The following is a 14251-nucleotide window of genomic DNA, read 5'->3' as shown; positions in this document are numbered from 1 at the left end:
TCCATTTTACTTAAAAAAAAAAAAAAAAAAAAAAAAAAGGCGAAAGACTTAATTTTCCCCCACCCTGTGTTTCTCCAGGCAAAGGCTGTGCTGCCTCGTCACCCACCCGACGACCCAAGGGCGCTTTTGCTGCAGGTTTTCGTCGCTCTACCTCGAGCCCTCTTCCTTGAGCGGCCGGTGGCCTACGGAGGCCTGGGCGACCGGCGAGCAGGGCTGGAGTTTCTCTTCATTCACGTACAAATCTTTCGCCTTTTACTAAAGATTTCCGTGGAGAGGAACGTTGACAAGTTCAACTTATTTTTTGAAGGCTTTGTCTTTGCAAAGCTGCTCTTTTGCTGGTGGAATGACAGAAGGTGTGTGGGCGTGAAGGCGGCCGGTCAGCGCCGTCCACTAGTCCGGATCCTCAAAAGGTAGGGCCAGTGGCCCGGCGCCTATTTCAGGTTATCGCTTCTCGGCCTTTTGGCTAAGATCAAGTGTAGTATCTGTTCTTATCAGTTTAATATCTGATACGTCCTCTACCCGAGGACCATATATTAAATGGATTTTTAGGCCTGGGAGTCGGAAGAGGGGCTTGCTCCGTCCACTCCACGCATCGACCAGGTATTGCATTGCCTCCTGTCACGGTGCACCCTCATAAACGGTCAAACGAAAGAGTAATTGACGAATGCTGGTGACTGGCCCCTGCTGGAAAGCTGTTGGGATTAGGGGTACGGCGCCTTAGACCTTTGCCTAGCCTAGGCCCGGGGTTTCCTCGGTCCTTTTGCGCTAGGGAGTCCCGCTTTTCCCGCTTTTTCATTTTCCCTCCATTTTACTTAAAAAAAAAAAAAAAAAAAAAAAAAAAAGGCGAAAGACTTAATTTTCCCCCACCCTGTGTTTCTCCAGGCAAAGGCTGTGCTGCCTCGTCACCCACCCGACGACCCAAGGGCGCTTTTGCTGCAGGTTTTCGTCGCTCTACCTCGAGCCCTCTTCCTTGAGCGGCCGGTGGCCTACGGAGGCCTGGGCGACCGGCGAGCAGGGCTGGAGTTTCTCTTCATTCACGTACAAATCTTTCGCCTTTTACTAAAGATTTCCGTGGAGAGGAACGTTGACAAGTTCAACTTATTTTTTGAAGGCTTTGTCTTTGCAAAGCTGCTCTTTTGCTGGTGGAATGACAGAAGGTGTGTGGGCGTGAAGGCGGCCGGTCAGCGCCGTCCACTAGTCCGGATCCTCAAAAGGTAGGGCCCGTGGCCCGGCGCCTATTTCAGGTTATCGCTTCTCGGCCTTTTGGCTAAGATCAAGTGTAGTATCTGTTCTTATCAGTTTAATATCTGATACGTCCTCTACCCGAGGACCATATATTAAATGGATTTTTAGGCCTGGGAGTCGGAAGAGGGGCTTGCTCAGTCCACTCCACGCATCGACCAGGTATTGCATTGCCTCCTGGCACGGTGCACCCTCATAAACGGTCAAACGAAAGAGTAATTGACGAATGCTGGTGACTGGCCCCTGCTGGAAAGCTGTTGGGATTAGGGGTACGGCGCCTTAGACCTTTGCCTAGCCTAGGCCCGGGGTTTCCTCGGTCCTTTTGCGCTAGGGAGTCCCGCTTTTCCCGCTTTTTCATTTTCCCTCCATTTTACTTAAAAAAAAAAAAAAAAAAAAAAAAAAGGCGAAAGACTTAATTTTCCCCCACCCTGTGTTTCTCCAGGCAAAGGCTGTGCTGCCTCGTCACCCACCCGACGACCCAAGGGCGCTTTTGCTGCAGGTTTTCGTCGCTCTACCTCGAGCCCTCTTCCTTGAGCGGCCGGTGGCCTACGGAGGCCTGGGCGACCGGCGAGCAGGGCTGGAGTTTCTCTTCATTCACGTACAAATCTTTCGCCTTTTACTAAAGATTTCCGTGGAGAGGAACGTTGACAAGTTCAACTTATTTTTTGAAGGCTTTGTCTTTGCAAAGCTGCTCTTTTGCTGGTGGAATGACAGAAGGTGTGTGGGCGTGAAGGCGGCCGGTCAGCGCCGTCCACTAGTCCGGATCCTCAAAAGGTAGGGCCAGTGGCCCGGCGCCTATTTCAGGTTATCGCTTCTCGGCCTTTTGGCTAAGATCAAGTGTAGTATCTGTTCTTATCAGTTTAATATCTGATACGTCCTCTACCCGAGGACCATATATTAAATGGATTTTTAGGCCTGGGAGTCGGAAGAGGGGCTTGCTCCGTCCACTCCACGCATCGACCAGGTATTGCATTGCCTCCTGTCACGGTGCACCCTCATAAACGGTCAAACGAAAGAGTAATTGACGAATGCTGGTGACTGGCCCCTGCTGGAAAGCTGTTGGGATTAGGGGTACGGCGCCTTAGACCTTTGCCTAGCCTAGGCCCGGGGTTTCCTCGGTCCTTTTGCGCTAGGGAGTCCCGCTTTTCCCGCTTTTTCATTTTCCCTCCATTTTACTTAAAAAAAAAAAAAAAAAAAAAAAAAAAGGCGAAAGACTTAATTTTCCCCCACCCTGTGTTTCTCCAGGCAAAGGCTGTGCTGCCTCGTCACCCACCCGACGACCCAAGGGCGCTTTTGCTGCAGGTTTTCGTCGCTCTACCTCGAGCCCTCTTCCTTGAGCGGCCGGTGGCCTACGGAGGCCTGGGCGACCGGCGAGCAGGGCTGGAGTTTCTCTTCATTCACGTACAAATCTTTCGCCTTTTACTAAAGATTTCCGTGGAGAGGAACGTTGACAAGTTCAACTTATTTTTTGAAGGCTTTGTCTTTGCAAAGCTGCTCTTTTGCTGGTGGAATGACAGAAGGTGTGTGGGCGTGAAGGCGGCCGGTCAGCGCCGTCCACTAGTCCGGATCCTCAAAAGGTAGGGCCCGTGGCCCGGCGCCTATTTCAGGTTATCGCTTCTCGGCCTTTTGGCTAAGATCAAGTGTAGTATCTGTTCTTATCAGTTTAATATCTGATATGTCCTCTACCCGAGGACCATATATTAAATGGATTTTTAGGCCTGGGAGTCGGAAGAGGGGCTTGCTCAGTCCACTCCACGCATCGACCAGGTATTGCATTGCCTCCTGGCACGGTGCACCCTCATAAACGGTCAAACGAAAGAGTAATTGACGAATGCTGGTGACTGGCCCCTGCTGGAAAGCTGTTGGGATTAGGGGTACGGCGCCTTAGACCTTTGCCTAGCCTAGGCCCGGGGTTTCCTCGGTCCTTTTGCGCTAGGGAGTCCCGCTTTTCCCGCTTTTTCATTTTCCCTCCATTTTACTTAAAAAAAAAAAAAAAAAAAAAAAAAAGGCGAAAGACTTAATTTTCCCCCACCCTGTGTTTCTCCAGGCAAAGGCTGTGCTGCCTCGTCACCCACCCGACGACCCAAGGGCGCTTTTGCTGCAGGTTTTCGTCGCTCTACCTCGAGCCCTCTTCCTTGAGCGGCCGGTGGCCTACGGAGGCCTGGGCGACCGGCGAGCAGGGCTGGAGTTTCTCTTCATTCACGTACAAATCTTTCGCCTTTTACTAAAGATTTCCGTGGAGAGGAACGTTGACAAGTTCAACTTATTTTTTGAAGGCTTTGTCTTTGCAAAGCTGCTCTTTTGCTGGTGGAATGACAGAAGGTGTGTGGGCGTGAAGGCGGCCGGTCAGCGCCGTCCACTAGTCCGGATCCTCAAAAGGTAGGGCCAGTGGCCCGGCGCCTATTTCAGGTTATCGCTTCTCGGCCTTTTGGCTAAGATCAAGTGTAGTATCTGTTCTTATCAGTTTAATATCTGATACGTCCTCTACCCGAGGACCATATATTAAATGGATTTTTAGGCCTGGGAGTCGGAAGAGGGGCTTGCTCCGTCCACTCCACGCATCGACCAGGTATTGCATTGCCTCCTGTCACGGTGCACCCTCATAAACGGTCAAACGAAAGAGTAATTGACGAATGCTGGTGACTGGCCCCTGCTGGAAAGCTGTTGGGATTAGGGGTACGGCGCCTTAGACCTTTGCCTAGCCTAGGCCCGGGGTTTCCTCGGTCCTTTTGCGCTAGGGAGTCCCGCTTTTCCCGCTTTTTCATTTTCCCTCCATTTTACTTAAAAAAAAAAAAAAAAAAAAAAAAAAAGGCGAAAGACTTAATTTTCCCCCACCCTGTGTTTCTCCAGGCAAAGGCTGTGCTGCCTCGTCACCCACCCGACGACCCAAGGGCGCTTTTGCTGCAGGTTTTCGTCGCTCTACCTCGAGCCCTCTTCCTTGAGCGGCCGGTGGCCTACGGAGGCCTGGGCGACCGGCGAGCAGGGCTGGAGTTTCTCTTCATTCACGTACAAATCTTTCGCCTTTTACTAAAGATTTCCGTGGAGAGGAACGTTGACAAGTTCAACTTATTTTTTGAAGGCTTTGTCTTTGCAAAGCTGCTCTTTTGCTGGTGGAATGACAGAAGGTGTGTGGGCGTGAAGGCGGCCGGTCAGCGCCGTCCACTAGTCCGGATCCTCAAAAGGTAGGGCCAGTGGCCCGGCGCCTATTTCAGGTTATCGCTTCTCGGCCTTTTGGCTAAGATCAAGTGTAGTATCTGTTCTTATCAGTTTAATATCTGATACGTCCTCTACCCGAGGACCATATATTAAATGGATTTTTAGGCCTGGGAGTCGGAAGAGGGGCTTGCTCCGTCCACTCCACGCATCGACCAGGTATTGCATTGCCTCCTGTCACGGTGCACCCTCATAAACGGTCAAACGAAAGAGTAATTGACGAATGCTGGTGACTGGCCCCTGCTGGAAAGCTGTTGGGATTAGGGGTACGGCGCCTTAGACCTTTGCCTAGCCTAGGCCCGGGGTTTCCTCGGTCCTTTTGCGCTAGGGAGTCCCGCTTTTCCCGCTTTTTCATTTTCCCTCCATTTTACTTAAAAAAAAAAAAAAAAAAAAAAAAAAGGCGAAAGACTTAATTTTCCCCCACCCTGTGTTTCTCCAGGCAAAGGCTGTGCTGCCTCGTCACCCACCCGACGACCCAAGGGCGCTTTTGCTGCAGGTTTTCGTCGCTCTACCTCGAGCCCTCTTCCTTGAGCGGCCGGTGGCCTACGGAGGCCTGGGCGACCGGCGAGCAGGGCTGGAGTTTCTCTTCATTCACGTACAAATCTTTCGCCTTTTACTAAAGATTTCCGTGGAGAGGAACGTTGACAAGTTCAACTTATTTTTTGAAGGCTTTGTCTTTGCAAAGCTGCTCTTTTGCTGGTGGAATGACAGAAGGTGTGTGGGCGTGAAGGCGGCCGGTCAGCGCCGTCCACTAGTCCGGATCCTCAAAAGGTAGGGCCAGTGGCCCGGCGCCTATTTCAGGTTATCGCTTCTCGGCCTTTTGGCTAAGATCAAGTGTAGTATCTGTTCTTATCAGTTTAATATCTGATACGTCCTCTACCCGAGGACCATATATTAAATGGATTTTTAGGCCTGGGAGTCGGAAGAGGGGCTTGCTCCGTCCACTCCACGCATCGACCAGGTATTGCATTGCCTCCTGTCACGGTGCACCCTCATAAACGGTCAAACGAAAGAGTAATTGACGAATGCTGGTGACTGGCCCCTGCTGGAAAGCTGTTGGGATTAGGGGTACGGCGCCTTAGACCTTTGCCTAGCCTAGGCCCGGGGTTTCCTCGGTCCTTTTGCGCTAGGGAGTCCCGCTTTTCCCGCTTTTTCATTTTCCCTCCATTTTACTTAAAAAAAAAAAAAAAAAAAAAAAAAAGGCGAAAGACTTAATTTTCCCCCACCCTGTGTTTCTCCAGGCAAAGGCTGTGCTGCCTCGTCACCCACCCGACGACCCAAGGGCGCTTTTGCTGCAGGTTTTCGTCGCTCTACCTCGAGCCCTCTTCCTTGAGCGGCCGGTGGCCTACGGAGGCCTGGGCGACCGGCGAGCAGGGCTGGAGTTTCTCTTCATTCACGTACAAATCTTTCGCCTTTTACTAAAGATTTCCGTGGAGAGGAACGTTGACAAGTTCAACTTATTTTTTGAAGGCTTTGTCTTTGCAAAGCTGCTCTTTTGCTGGTGGAATGACAGAAGGTGTGTGGGCGTGAAGGCGGCCGGTCAGCGCCGTCCACTAGTCCGGATCCTCAAAAGGTAGGGCCAGTGGCCCGGCGCCTATTTCAGGTTATCGCTTCTCGGCCTTTTGGCTAAGATCAAGTGTAGTATCTGTTCTTATCAGTTTAATATCTGATACGTCCTCTACCCGAGGACCATATATTAAATGGATTTTTAGGCCTGGGAGTCGGAAGAGGGGCTTGCTCCGTCCACTCCACGCATCGACCAGGTATTGCATTGCCTCCTGTCACGGTGCACCCTCATAAACGGTCAAACGAAAGAGTAATTGACGAATGCTGGTGACTGGCCCCTGCTGGAAAGCTGTTGGGATTAGGGGTACGGCGCCTTAGACCTTTGCCTAGCCTAGGCCCGGGGTTTCCTCGGTCCTTTTGCGCTAGGGAGTCCCGCTTTTCCCGCTTTTTCATTTTCCCTCCATTTTACTTAAAAAAAAAAAAAAAAAAAAAAAAAAGGCGAAAGACTTAATTTTCCCCCACCCTGTGTTTCTCCAGGCAAAGGCTGTGCTGCCTCGTCACCCACCCGACGACCCAAGGGCGCTTTTGCTGCAGGTTTTCGTCGCTCTACCTCGAGCCCTCTTCCTTGAGCGGCCGGTGGCCTACGGAGGCCTGGGCGACCGGCGAGCAGGGCTGGAGTTTCTCTTCATTCACGTACAAATCTTTCGCCTTTTACTAAAGATTTCCGTGGAGAGGAACGTTGACAAGTTCAACTTATTTTTTGAAGGCTTTGTCTTTGCAAAGCTGCTCTTTTGCTGGTGGAATGACAGAAGGTGTGTGGGCGTGAAGGCGGCCGGTCAGCGCCGTCCACTAGTCCGGATCCTCAAAAGGTAGGGCCCGTGGCCCGGCGCCTATTTCAGGTTATCGCTTCTCGGCCTTTTGGCTAAGATCAAGTGTAGTATCTGTTCTTATCAGTTTAATATCTGATACGTCCTCTACCCGAGGACCATATATTAAATGGATTTTTAGGCCTGGGAGTCGGAAGAGGGGCTTGCTCAGTCCACTCCACGCATCGACCAGGTATTGCATTGCCTCCTGGCACGGTGCACCCTCATAAACGGTCAAACGAAAGAGTAATTGACGAATGCTGGTGACTGGCCCCTGCTGGAAAGCTGTTGGGATTAGGGGTACGGCGCCTTAGACCTTTGCCTAGCCTAGGCCCGGGGTTTCCTCGGTCCTTTTGCGCTAGGGAGTCCCGCTTTTCCCGCTTTTTCATTTTCCCTCCATTTTACTTAAAAAAAAAAAAAAAAAAAAAAAAAAAGGCGAAAGACTTAATTTTCCCCCACCCTGTGTTTCTCCAGGCAAAGGCTGTGCTGCCTCGTCACCCACCCGACGACCCAAGGGCGCTTTTGCTGCAGGTTTTCGTCGCTCTACCTCGAGCCCTCTTCCTTGAGCGGCCGGTGGCCTACGGAGGCCTGGGCGACCGGCGAGCAGGGCTGGAGTTTCTCTTCATTCACGTACAAATCTTTCGCCTTTTACTAAAGATTTCCGTGGAGAGGAACGTTGACAAGTTCAACTTATTTTTTGAAGGCTTTGTCTTTGCAAAGCTGCTCTTTTGCTGGTGGAATGACAGAAGGTGTGTGGGCGTGAAGGCGGCCGGTCAGCGCCGTCCACTAGTCCGGATCCTCAAAAGGTAGGGCCCGTGGCCCGGCGCCTATTTCAGGTTATCGCTTCTCGGCCTTTTGGCTAAGATCAAGTGTAGTATCTGTTCTTATCAGTTTAATATCTGATACGTCCTCTACCCGAGGACCATATATTAAATGGATTTTTAGGCCTGGGAGTCGGAAGAGGGGCTTGCTCAGTCCACTCCACGCATCGACCAGGTATTGCATTGCCTCCTGGCACGGTGCACCCTCATAAACGGTCAAACGAAAGAGTAATTGACGAATGCTGGTGACTGGCCCCTGCTGGAAAGCTGTTGGGATTAGGGGTACGGCGCCTTAGACCTTTGCCTAGCCTAGGCCCGGGGTTTCCTCGGTCCTTTTGCGCTAGGGAGTCCCGCTTTTCCCGCTTTTTCATTTTCCCTCCATTTTACTTAAAAAAAAAAAAAAAAAAAAAAAAAAGGCGAAAGACTTAATTTTCCCCCACCCTGTGTTTCTCCAGGCAAAGGCTGTGCTGCCTCGTCACCCACCCGACGACCCAAGGGCGCTTTTGCTGCAGGTTTTCGTCGCTCTACCTCGAGCCCTCTTCCTTGAGCGGCCGGTGGCCTACGGAGGCCTGGGCGACCGGCGAGCAGGGCTGGAGTTTCTCTTCATTCACGTACAAATCTTTCGCCTTTTACTAAAGATTTCCGTGGAGAGGAACGTTGACAAGTTCAACTTATTTTTTGAAGGCTTTGTCTTTGCAAAGCTGCTCTTTTGCTGGTGGAATGACAGAAGGTGTGTGGGCGTGAAGGCGGCCGGTCAGCGCCGTCCACTAGTCCGGATCCTCAAAAGGTAGGGCCCGTGGCCCGGCGCCTATTTCAGGTTATCGCTTCTCGGCCTTTTGGCTAAGATCAAGTGTAGTATCTGTTCTTATCAGTTTAATATCTGATACGTCCTCTACCCGAGGACCATATATTAAATGGATTTTTAGGCCTGGGAGTCGGAAGAGGGGCTTGCTCAGTCCACTCCACGCATCGACCAGGTATTGCATTGCCTCCTGTCACGGTGCACCCTCATAAACGGTCAAACGAAAGAGTAATTGACGAATGCTGGTGACTGGCCCCTGCTGGAAAGCTGTTGGGATTAGGGGTACGGCGCCTTAGACCTTTGCCTAGCCTAGGCCCGGGGTTTCCTCGGTCCTTTTGCGCTAGGGAGTCCCGCTTTTCCCGCTTTTTCATTTTCCCTCCATTTTACTTAAAAAAAAAAAAAAAAAAAAAAAAAAGGCGAAAGACTTAATTTTCCCCCACCCTGTGTTTCTCCAGGCAAAGGCTGTGCTGCCTCGTCACCCACCCGACGACCCAAGGGCGCTTTTGCTGCAGGTTTTCGTCGCTCTACCTCGAGCCCTCTTCCTTGAGCGGCCGGTGGCCTACGGAGGCCTGGGCGACCGGCGAGCAGGGCTGGAGTTTCTCTTCATTCACGTACAAATCTTTCGCCTTTTACTAAAGATTTCCGTGGAGAGGAACGTTGACAAGTTCAACTTATTTTTTGAAGGCTTTGTCTTTGCAAAGCTGCTCTTTTGCTGGTGGAATGACAGAAGGTGTGTGGGCGTGAAGGCGGCCGGTCAGCGCCGTCCACTAGTCCGGATCCTCAAAAGGTAGGGCCCGTGGCCCGGCGCCTATTTCAGGTTATCGCTTCTCGGCCTTTTGGCTAAGATCAAGTGTAGTATCTGTTCTTATCAGTTTAATATCTGATACGTCCTCTACCCGAGGACCATATATTAAATGGATTTTTAGGCCTGGGAGTCGGAAGAGGGGCTTGCTCAGTCCACTCCACGCATCGACCAGGTATTGCATTGCCTCCTGTCACGGTGCACCCTCATAAACGGTCAAACGAAAGAGTAATTGACGAATGCTGGTGACTGGCCCCTGCTGGAAAGCTGTTGGGATTAGGGGTACGGCGCCTTAGACCTTTGCCTAGCCTAGGCCCGGGGTTTCCTCGGTCCTTTTGCGCTAGGGAGTCCCGCTTTTCCCGCTTTTTCATTTTCCCTCCATTTTACTTAAAAAAAAAAAAAAAAAAAAAAAAAAGGCGAAAGACTTAATTTTCCCCCACCCTGTGTTTCTCCAGGCAAAGGCTGTGCTGCCTCGTCACCCACCCGACGACCCAAGGGCGCTTTTGCTGCAGGTTTTCGTCGCTCTACCTCGAGCCCTCTTCCTTGAGCGGCCGGTGGCCTACGGAGGCCTGGGCGACCGGCGAGCAGGGCTGGAGTTTCTCTTCATTCACGTACAAATCTTTCGCCTTTTACTAAAGATTTCCGTGGAGAGGAACGTTGACAAGTTCAACTTATTTTTTGAAGGCTTTGTCTTTGCAAAGCTGCTCTTTTGCTGGTGGAATGACAGAAGGTGTGTGGGCGTGAAGGCGGCCGGTCAGCGCCGTCCACTAGTCCGGATCCTCAAAAGGTAGGGCCAGTGGCCCGGCGCCTATTTCAGGTTATCGCTTCTCGGCCTTTTGGCTAAGATCAAGTGTAGTATCTGTTCTTATCAGTTTAATATCTGATACGTTCTCTACCCGAGGACCATATATTAAATGGATTTTTAGGCCTGGGAGTCGGAAGAGGGGCTTGCTCCGTCCACTCCACGCATCGACCAGGTATTGCATTGCCTCCTGTCACGGTGCACCCTCATAAACGGTCAAACGAAAGAGTAATTGACGAATGCTGGTGACTGGCCCCTGCTGGAAAGCTGTTGGGATTAGGGGTACGGCGCCTTAGACCTTTGCCTAGCCTAGGCCCGGGGTTTCCTCGGTCCTTTTGCGCTAGGGAGTCCCGCTTTTCCCGCTTTTTCATTTTCCCTCCATTTTACTTAAAAAAAAAAAAAAAAAAAAAAAAAAGGCGAAAGACTTAATTTTCCCCCACCCTGTGTTTCTCCAGGCAAAGGCTGTGCTGCCTCGTCACCCACCCGACGACCCAAGGGCGCTTTTGCTGCAGGTTTTCGTCGCTCTACCTCGAGCCCTCTTCCTTGAGCGGCCGGTGGCCTACGGAGGCCTGGGCGACCGGCGAGCAGGGCTGGAGTTTCTCTTCATTCACGTACAAATCTTTCGCCTTTTACTAAAGATTTCCGTGGAGAGGAACGTTGACAAGTTCAACTTATTTTTTGAAGGCTTTGTCTTTGCAAAGCTGCTCTTTTGCTGGTGGAATGACAGAAGGTGTGTGGGCGTGAAGGCGGCCGGTCAGCGCCGTCCACTAGTCCGGATCCTCAAAAGGTAGGGCCAGTGGCCCGGCGCCTATTTCAGGTTATCGCTTCTCGGCCTTTTGGCTAAGATCAAGTGTAGTATCTGTTCTTATCAGTTTAATATCTGATACGTTCTCTACCCGAGGACCATATATTAAATGGATTTTTAGGCCTGGGAGTCGGAAGAGGGGCTTGCTCCGTCCACTCCACGCATCGACCAGGTATTGCATTGCCTCCTGTCACGGTGCACCCTCATAAACGGTCAAACGAAAGAGTAATTGACGAATGCTGGTGACTGGCCCCTGCTGGAAAGCTGTTGGGATTAGGGGTACGGCGCCTTAGACCTTTGCCTAGCCTAGGCCCGGGGTTTCCTCGGTCCTTTTGCGCTAGGGAGTCCCGCTTTTCCCGCTTTTTCATTTTCCCTCCATTTTACTTAAAAAAAAAAAAAAAAAAAAAAAAAAGGCGAAAGACTTAATTTTCCCCCACCCTGTGTTTCTCCAGGCAAAGGCTGTGCTGCCTCGTCACCCACCCGACGACCCAAGGGCGCTTTTGCTGCAGGTTTTCGTCGCTCTACCTCGAGCCCTCTTCCTTGAGCGGCCGGTGGCCTACGGAGGCCTGGGCGACCGGCGAGCAGGGCTGGAGTTTCTCTTCATTCACGTACAAATCTTTCGCCTTTTACTAAAGATTTCCGTGGAGAGGAACGTTGACAAGTTCAACTTATTTTTTGAAGGCTTTGTCTTTGCAAAGCTGCTCTTTTGCTGGTGGAATGACAGAAGGTGTGTGGGCGTGAAGGCGGCCGGTCAGCGCCGTCCACTAGTCCGGATCCTCAAAAGGTAGGGCCCGTGGCCCGGCGCCTATTTCAGGTTATCGCTTCTCGGCCTTTTGGCTAAGATCAAGTGTAGTATCTGTTCTTATCAGTTTAATATCTGATACGTCCTCTACCCGAGGACCATATATTAAATGGATTTTTAGGCCTGGGAGTCGGAAGAGGGGCTTGCTCAGTCCACTCCACGCATCGACCAGGTATTGCATTGCCTCCTGGCACGGTGCACCCTCATAAACGGTCAAACGAAAGAGTAATTGACGAATGCTGGTGACTGGCCCCTGCTGGAAAGCTGTTGGGATTAGGGGTACGGCGCCTTAGACCTTTGCCTAGCCTAGGCCCGGGGTTTCCTCGGTCCTTTTGCGCTAGGGAGTCCCGCTTTTCCCGCTTTTTCATTTTCCCTCCATTTTACTTAAAAAAAAAAAAAAAAAAAAAAAAAAGGCGAAAGACTTAATTTTCCCCCACCCTGTGTTTCTCCAGGCAAAGGCTGTGCTGCCTCGTCACCCACCCGACGACCCAAGGGCGCTTTTGCTGCAGGTTTTCGTCGCTCTACCTCGAGCCCTCTTCCTTGAGCGGCCGGTGGCCTACGGAGGCCTGGGCGACCGGCGAGCAGGGCTGGAGTTTCTCTTCATTCACGTACAAATCTTTCGCCTTTTACTAAAGATTTCCGTGGAGAGGAACGTTGACAAGTTCAACTTATTTTTTGAAGGCTTTGTCTTTGCAAAGCTGCTCTTTTGCTGGTGGAATGACAGAAGGTGTGTGGGCGTGAAGGCGGCCGGTCAGCGCCGTCCACTAGTCCGGATCCTCAAAAGGTAGGGCCTGTGGCCCGGCGCCTATTTCAGGTTATCGCTTCTCGGCCTTTTGGCTAAGATCAAGTGTAGTATCTGTTCTTATCAGTTTAATATCTGATACGTCCTCTACCCGAGGACCATATATTAAATGGATTTTTAGGCCTGGGAGTCGGAAGAGGGGCTTGCTCAGTCCACTCCACGCATCGACCAGGTATTGCATTGCCTCCTGGCACGGTGCACCCTCATAAACGGTCAAACGAAAGAGTAATTGACGAATGCTGGTGACTGGCCCCTGCTGGAAAGCTGTTGGGATTAGGGGTACGGCGCCTTAGACCTTTGCCTAGCCTAGGCCCGGGGTTTCCTCGGTCCTTTTGCGCTAGGGAGTCCCGCTTTTCCCGCTTTTTCATTTTCCCTCCATTTTACTTAAAAAAAAAAAAAAAAAAAAAAAAAAAGGCGAAAGACTTAATTTTCCCCCACCCTGTGTTTCTCCAGGCAAAGGCTGTGCTGCCTCGTCACCCACCCGACGACCCAAGGGCGCTTTTGCTGCAGGTTTTCGTCGCTCTACCTCGAGCCCTCTTCCTTGAGCGGCCGGTGGCCTACGGAGGCCTGGGCGACCGGCGAGCAGGGCTGGAGTTTCTCTTCATTCACGTACAAATCTTTCGCCTTTTACTAAAGATTTCCGTGGAGAGGAACGTTGACAAGTTCAACTTATTTTTTGAAGGCTTTGTCTTTGCAAAGCTGCTCTTTTGCTGGTGGAATGACAGAAGGTGTGTGGGCGTGAAGGCGGCCGGTCAGCGCCGTCCACTAGTCCGGATCCTCAAAAGGTAGGGCCCGTGGCCCGGCGCCTATTTCAGGTTATCGCTTCTCGGCCTTTTGGCTAAGATCAAGTGTAGTATCTGTTCTTATCAGTTTAATATCTGATATGTCCTCTACCCGAGGACCATATATTAAATGGATTTTTAGGCCTGGGAGTCGGAAGAGGGGCTTGCTCAGTCCACTCCACGCATCGACCAGGTATTGCATTGCCTCCTGGCACGGTGCACCCTCATAAACGGTCAAACGAAAGAGTAATTGACGAATGCTGGTGACTGGCCCCTGCTGGAAAGCTGTTGGGATTAGGGGTACGGCGCCTTAGACCTTTGCCTAGCCTAGGCCCGGGGTTTCCTCGGTCCTTTTGCGCTAGGGAGTCCCGCTTTTCCCGCTTTTTCATTTTCCCTCCATTTTACTTAAAAAAAAAAAAAAAAAAAAAAAAAAGGCGAAAGACTTAATTTTCCCCCACCCTGTGTTTCTCCAGGCAAAGGCTGTGCTGCCTCGTCACCCACCCGACGACCCAAGGGCGCTTTTGCTGCAGGTTTTCGTCGCTCTACCTCGAGCCCTCTTCCTTGAGCGGCCGGTGGCCTACGGAGGCCTGGGCGACCGGCGAGCAGGGCTGGAGTTTCTCTTCATTCACGTACAAATCTTTCGCCTTTTACTAAAGATTTCCGTGGAGAGGAACGTTGACAAGTTCAACTTATTTTTTGAAGGCTTTGTCTTTGCAAAGCTGCTCTTTTGCTGGTGGAATGACAGAAGGTGTGTGGGCGTGAAGGCGGCCGGTCAGCGCCGTCCACTAGTCCGGATCCTCAAAAGGTAGGGCCAGTGGCCCGGCGCCTATTTCAGGTTATCGCTTCTCGGCCTTTTGGCTAAGATCAAGTGTAGTATCTGTTCTTATCAGTTTAATATCTGATACGTCCTCTACCCGAGGACCATATATTAAATGGATTTTTAGGCCTGGGAGTCGGAAGAGGGGCTTGCTCCGTCCACTCCACGCATCGACCAGGTATTGCATTG

At 51.3% G+C, this 14251-nt stretch overlaps 35 non-coding genes and 1 pseudogene across 35 annotated transcripts; all 36 read left to right on the top strand.

The window, feature by feature from the left end:
• Positions 1–211: 211 nt before the first annotated feature.
• LOC134307793 (U5 spliceosomal RNA) lies at positions 212–326 on the top strand. The gene has a single exon (XR_010010157.1). It is a non-coding gene; the product is annotated as a U5 spliceosomal RNA (small nuclear RNA).
• Positions 327–443: 117 nt separating this feature from the next.
• Positions 444–634, top strand: LOC134307832 (U2 spliceosomal RNA). Its single transcript, XR_010010193.1, has one exon. It is a non-coding gene; the product is annotated as a U2 spliceosomal RNA (small nuclear RNA).
• A 381-nt stretch (positions 635–1015) lies between these two features.
• Positions 1016–1130, top strand: LOC134307792 (U5 spliceosomal RNA). The gene has a single exon (XR_010010156.1). It is a non-coding gene; the product is annotated as a U5 spliceosomal RNA (small nuclear RNA).
• A 117-nt stretch (positions 1131–1247) lies between these two features.
• Positions 1248–1438, top strand: LOC134307813 (U2 spliceosomal RNA). The gene has a single exon (XR_010010176.1). It is a non-coding gene; the product is annotated as a U2 spliceosomal RNA (small nuclear RNA).
• A 379-nt stretch (positions 1439–1817) lies between these two features.
• On the top strand, positions 1818–1932 carry LOC134307791 (U5 spliceosomal RNA). The gene has a single exon (XR_010010155.1). It is a non-coding gene; the product is annotated as a U5 spliceosomal RNA (small nuclear RNA).
• A 117-nt stretch (positions 1933–2049) lies between these two features.
• Positions 2050–2240, top strand: LOC134307831 (U2 spliceosomal RNA). The gene has a single exon (XR_010010192.1). It is a non-coding gene; the product is annotated as a U2 spliceosomal RNA (small nuclear RNA).
• Positions 2241–2620: 380 nt separating this feature from the next.
• LOC134307862 (U5 spliceosomal RNA) lies at positions 2621–2735 on the top strand. Its single transcript, XR_010010221.1, has one exon. It is a non-coding gene; the product is annotated as a U5 spliceosomal RNA (small nuclear RNA).
• A 117-nt stretch (positions 2736–2852) lies between these two features.
• LOC134307821 (U2 spliceosomal RNA) lies at positions 2853–3043 on the top strand. Its single transcript, XR_010010184.1, has one exon. It is a non-coding gene; the product is annotated as a U2 spliceosomal RNA (small nuclear RNA).
• Positions 3044–3422: 379 nt separating this feature from the next.
• On the top strand, positions 3423–3537 carry LOC134307861 (U5 spliceosomal RNA). The gene has a single exon (XR_010010220.1). It is a non-coding gene; the product is annotated as a U5 spliceosomal RNA (small nuclear RNA).
• A 117-nt stretch (positions 3538–3654) lies between these two features.
• On the top strand, positions 3655–3845 carry LOC134307830 (U2 spliceosomal RNA). The gene has a single exon (XR_010010191.1). It is a non-coding gene; the product is annotated as a U2 spliceosomal RNA (small nuclear RNA).
• Positions 3846–4225: 380 nt separating this feature from the next.
• LOC134307860 (U5 spliceosomal RNA) lies at positions 4226–4340 on the top strand. Its single transcript, XR_010010219.1, has one exon. It is a non-coding gene; the product is annotated as a U5 spliceosomal RNA (small nuclear RNA).
• A 117-nt stretch (positions 4341–4457) lies between these two features.
• LOC134307829 (U2 spliceosomal RNA) lies at positions 4458–4648 on the top strand. The gene has a single exon (XR_010010190.1). It is a non-coding gene; the product is annotated as a U2 spliceosomal RNA (small nuclear RNA).
• A 379-nt stretch (positions 4649–5027) lies between these two features.
• On the top strand, positions 5028–5142 carry LOC134307859 (U5 spliceosomal RNA). The gene has a single exon (XR_010010218.1). It is a non-coding gene; the product is annotated as a U5 spliceosomal RNA (small nuclear RNA).
• Positions 5143–5259: 117 nt separating this feature from the next.
• Positions 5260–5450, top strand: LOC134307827 (U2 spliceosomal RNA). Its single transcript, XR_010010189.1, has one exon. It is a non-coding gene; the product is annotated as a U2 spliceosomal RNA (small nuclear RNA).
• A 379-nt stretch (positions 5451–5829) lies between these two features.
• On the top strand, positions 5830–5944 carry LOC134307858 (U5 spliceosomal RNA). The gene has a single exon (XR_010010217.1). It is a non-coding gene; the product is annotated as a U5 spliceosomal RNA (small nuclear RNA).
• Positions 5945–6061: 117 nt separating this feature from the next.
• Positions 6062–6252, top strand: LOC134307826 (U2 spliceosomal RNA). Its single transcript, XR_010010188.1, has one exon. It is a non-coding gene; the product is annotated as a U2 spliceosomal RNA (small nuclear RNA).
• A 379-nt stretch (positions 6253–6631) lies between these two features.
• LOC134307856 (U5 spliceosomal RNA) lies at positions 6632–6746 on the top strand. The gene has a single exon (XR_010010215.1). It is a non-coding gene; the product is annotated as a U5 spliceosomal RNA (small nuclear RNA).
• A 117-nt stretch (positions 6747–6863) lies between these two features.
• LOC134307807 (U2 spliceosomal RNA) lies at positions 6864–7054 on the top strand. Its single transcript, XR_010010171.1, has one exon. It is a non-coding gene; the product is annotated as a U2 spliceosomal RNA (small nuclear RNA).
• A 380-nt stretch (positions 7055–7434) lies between these two features.
• Positions 7435–7549, top strand: LOC134307855 (U5 spliceosomal RNA). Its single transcript, XR_010010214.1, has one exon. It is a non-coding gene; the product is annotated as a U5 spliceosomal RNA (small nuclear RNA).
• A 117-nt stretch (positions 7550–7666) lies between these two features.
• LOC134307796 (U2 spliceosomal RNA) lies at positions 7667–7857 on the top strand. The gene has a single exon (XR_010010160.1). It is a non-coding gene; the product is annotated as a U2 spliceosomal RNA (small nuclear RNA).
• Positions 7858–8236: 379 nt separating this feature from the next.
• Positions 8237–8351, top strand: LOC134307854 (U5 spliceosomal RNA). Its single transcript, XR_010010213.1, has one exon. It is a non-coding gene; the product is annotated as a U5 spliceosomal RNA (small nuclear RNA).
• Positions 8352–8468: 117 nt separating this feature from the next.
• On the top strand, positions 8469–8659 carry LOC134307840 (U2 spliceosomal RNA). Its single transcript, XR_010010201.1, has one exon. It is a non-coding gene; the product is annotated as a U2 spliceosomal RNA (small nuclear RNA).
• A 379-nt stretch (positions 8660–9038) lies between these two features.
• Positions 9039–9153, top strand: LOC134307853 (U5 spliceosomal RNA). Its single transcript, XR_010010212.1, has one exon. It is a non-coding gene; the product is annotated as a U5 spliceosomal RNA (small nuclear RNA).
• Positions 9154–9270: 117 nt separating this feature from the next.
• On the top strand, positions 9271–9461 carry LOC134307839 (U2 spliceosomal RNA). Its single transcript, XR_010010200.1, has one exon. It is a non-coding gene; the product is annotated as a U2 spliceosomal RNA (small nuclear RNA).
• Positions 9462–9840: 379 nt separating this feature from the next.
• Positions 9841–9955, top strand: LOC134307852 (U5 spliceosomal RNA). Its single transcript, XR_010010211.1, has one exon. It is a non-coding gene; the product is annotated as a U5 spliceosomal RNA (small nuclear RNA).
• Positions 9956–10072: 117 nt separating this feature from the next.
• LOC134307838 (U2 spliceosomal RNA) lies at positions 10073–10263 on the top strand. The gene has a single exon (XR_010010199.1). It is a non-coding gene; the product is annotated as a U2 spliceosomal RNA (small nuclear RNA).
• A 379-nt stretch (positions 10264–10642) lies between these two features.
• On the top strand, positions 10643–10757 carry LOC134307851 (U5 spliceosomal RNA). The gene has a single exon (XR_010010210.1). It is a non-coding gene; the product is annotated as a U5 spliceosomal RNA (small nuclear RNA).
• Positions 10758–10874: 117 nt separating this feature from the next.
• On the top strand, positions 10875–11065 carry LOC134307837 (U2 spliceosomal RNA). The gene has a single exon (XR_010010198.1). It is a non-coding gene; the product is annotated as a U2 spliceosomal RNA (small nuclear RNA).
• A 379-nt stretch (positions 11066–11444) lies between these two features.
• On the top strand, positions 11445–11559 carry LOC134307850 (U5 spliceosomal RNA). The gene has a single exon (XR_010010209.1). It is a non-coding gene; the product is annotated as a U5 spliceosomal RNA (small nuclear RNA).
• Positions 11560–11676: 117 nt separating this feature from the next.
• On the top strand, positions 11677–11867 carry LOC134307857 (U2 spliceosomal RNA). Its single transcript, XR_010010216.1, has one exon. It is a non-coding gene; the product is annotated as a U2 spliceosomal RNA (small nuclear RNA).
• A 379-nt stretch (positions 11868–12246) lies between these two features.
• Positions 12247–12361, top strand: LOC134307849 (U5 spliceosomal RNA). The gene has a single exon (XR_010010208.1). It is a non-coding gene; the product is annotated as a U5 spliceosomal RNA (small nuclear RNA).
• A 117-nt stretch (positions 12362–12478) lies between these two features.
• Positions 12479–12669, top strand: LOC134307846 (U2 spliceosomal RNA). Its single transcript, XR_010010205.1, has one exon. It is a non-coding gene; the product is annotated as a U2 spliceosomal RNA (small nuclear RNA).
• Positions 12670–13049: 380 nt separating this feature from the next.
• Positions 13050–13164, top strand: LOC134307848 (U5 spliceosomal RNA). Its single transcript, XR_010010207.1, has one exon. It is a non-coding gene; the product is annotated as a U5 spliceosomal RNA (small nuclear RNA).
• Positions 13165–13281: 117 nt separating this feature from the next.
• On the top strand, positions 13282–13472 carry LOC134307790 (U2 spliceosomal RNA). Its single transcript, XR_010010154.1, has one exon. It is a non-coding gene; the product is annotated as a U2 spliceosomal RNA (small nuclear RNA).
• A 379-nt stretch (positions 13473–13851) lies between these two features.
• On the top strand, positions 13852–13966 carry LOC134307847 (U5 spliceosomal RNA). The gene has a single exon (XR_010010206.1). It is a non-coding gene; the product is annotated as a U5 spliceosomal RNA (small nuclear RNA).
• Positions 13967–14083: 117 nt separating this feature from the next.
• On the top strand, positions 14084–14251 carry LOC134307845 (U2 spliceosomal RNA; annotated as a pseudogene; the record flags this gene model as incomplete).

The sequence above is a fragment of the Trichomycterus rosablanca genome, unplaced genomic scaffold, assembly GCF_030014385.1.
Source record: "Trichomycterus rosablanca isolate fTriRos1 unplaced genomic scaffold, fTriRos1.hap1 scaffold_349, whole genome shotgun sequence".
In the NCBI taxonomy this organism is placed as follows: Eukaryota; Metazoa; Chordata; class Actinopteri; order Siluriformes; family Trichomycteridae; genus Trichomycterus; species Trichomycterus rosablanca.
Note: the sequence above shows the minus strand (reverse complement) of the source record. Positions and strands in the feature narration are given on the sequence as shown.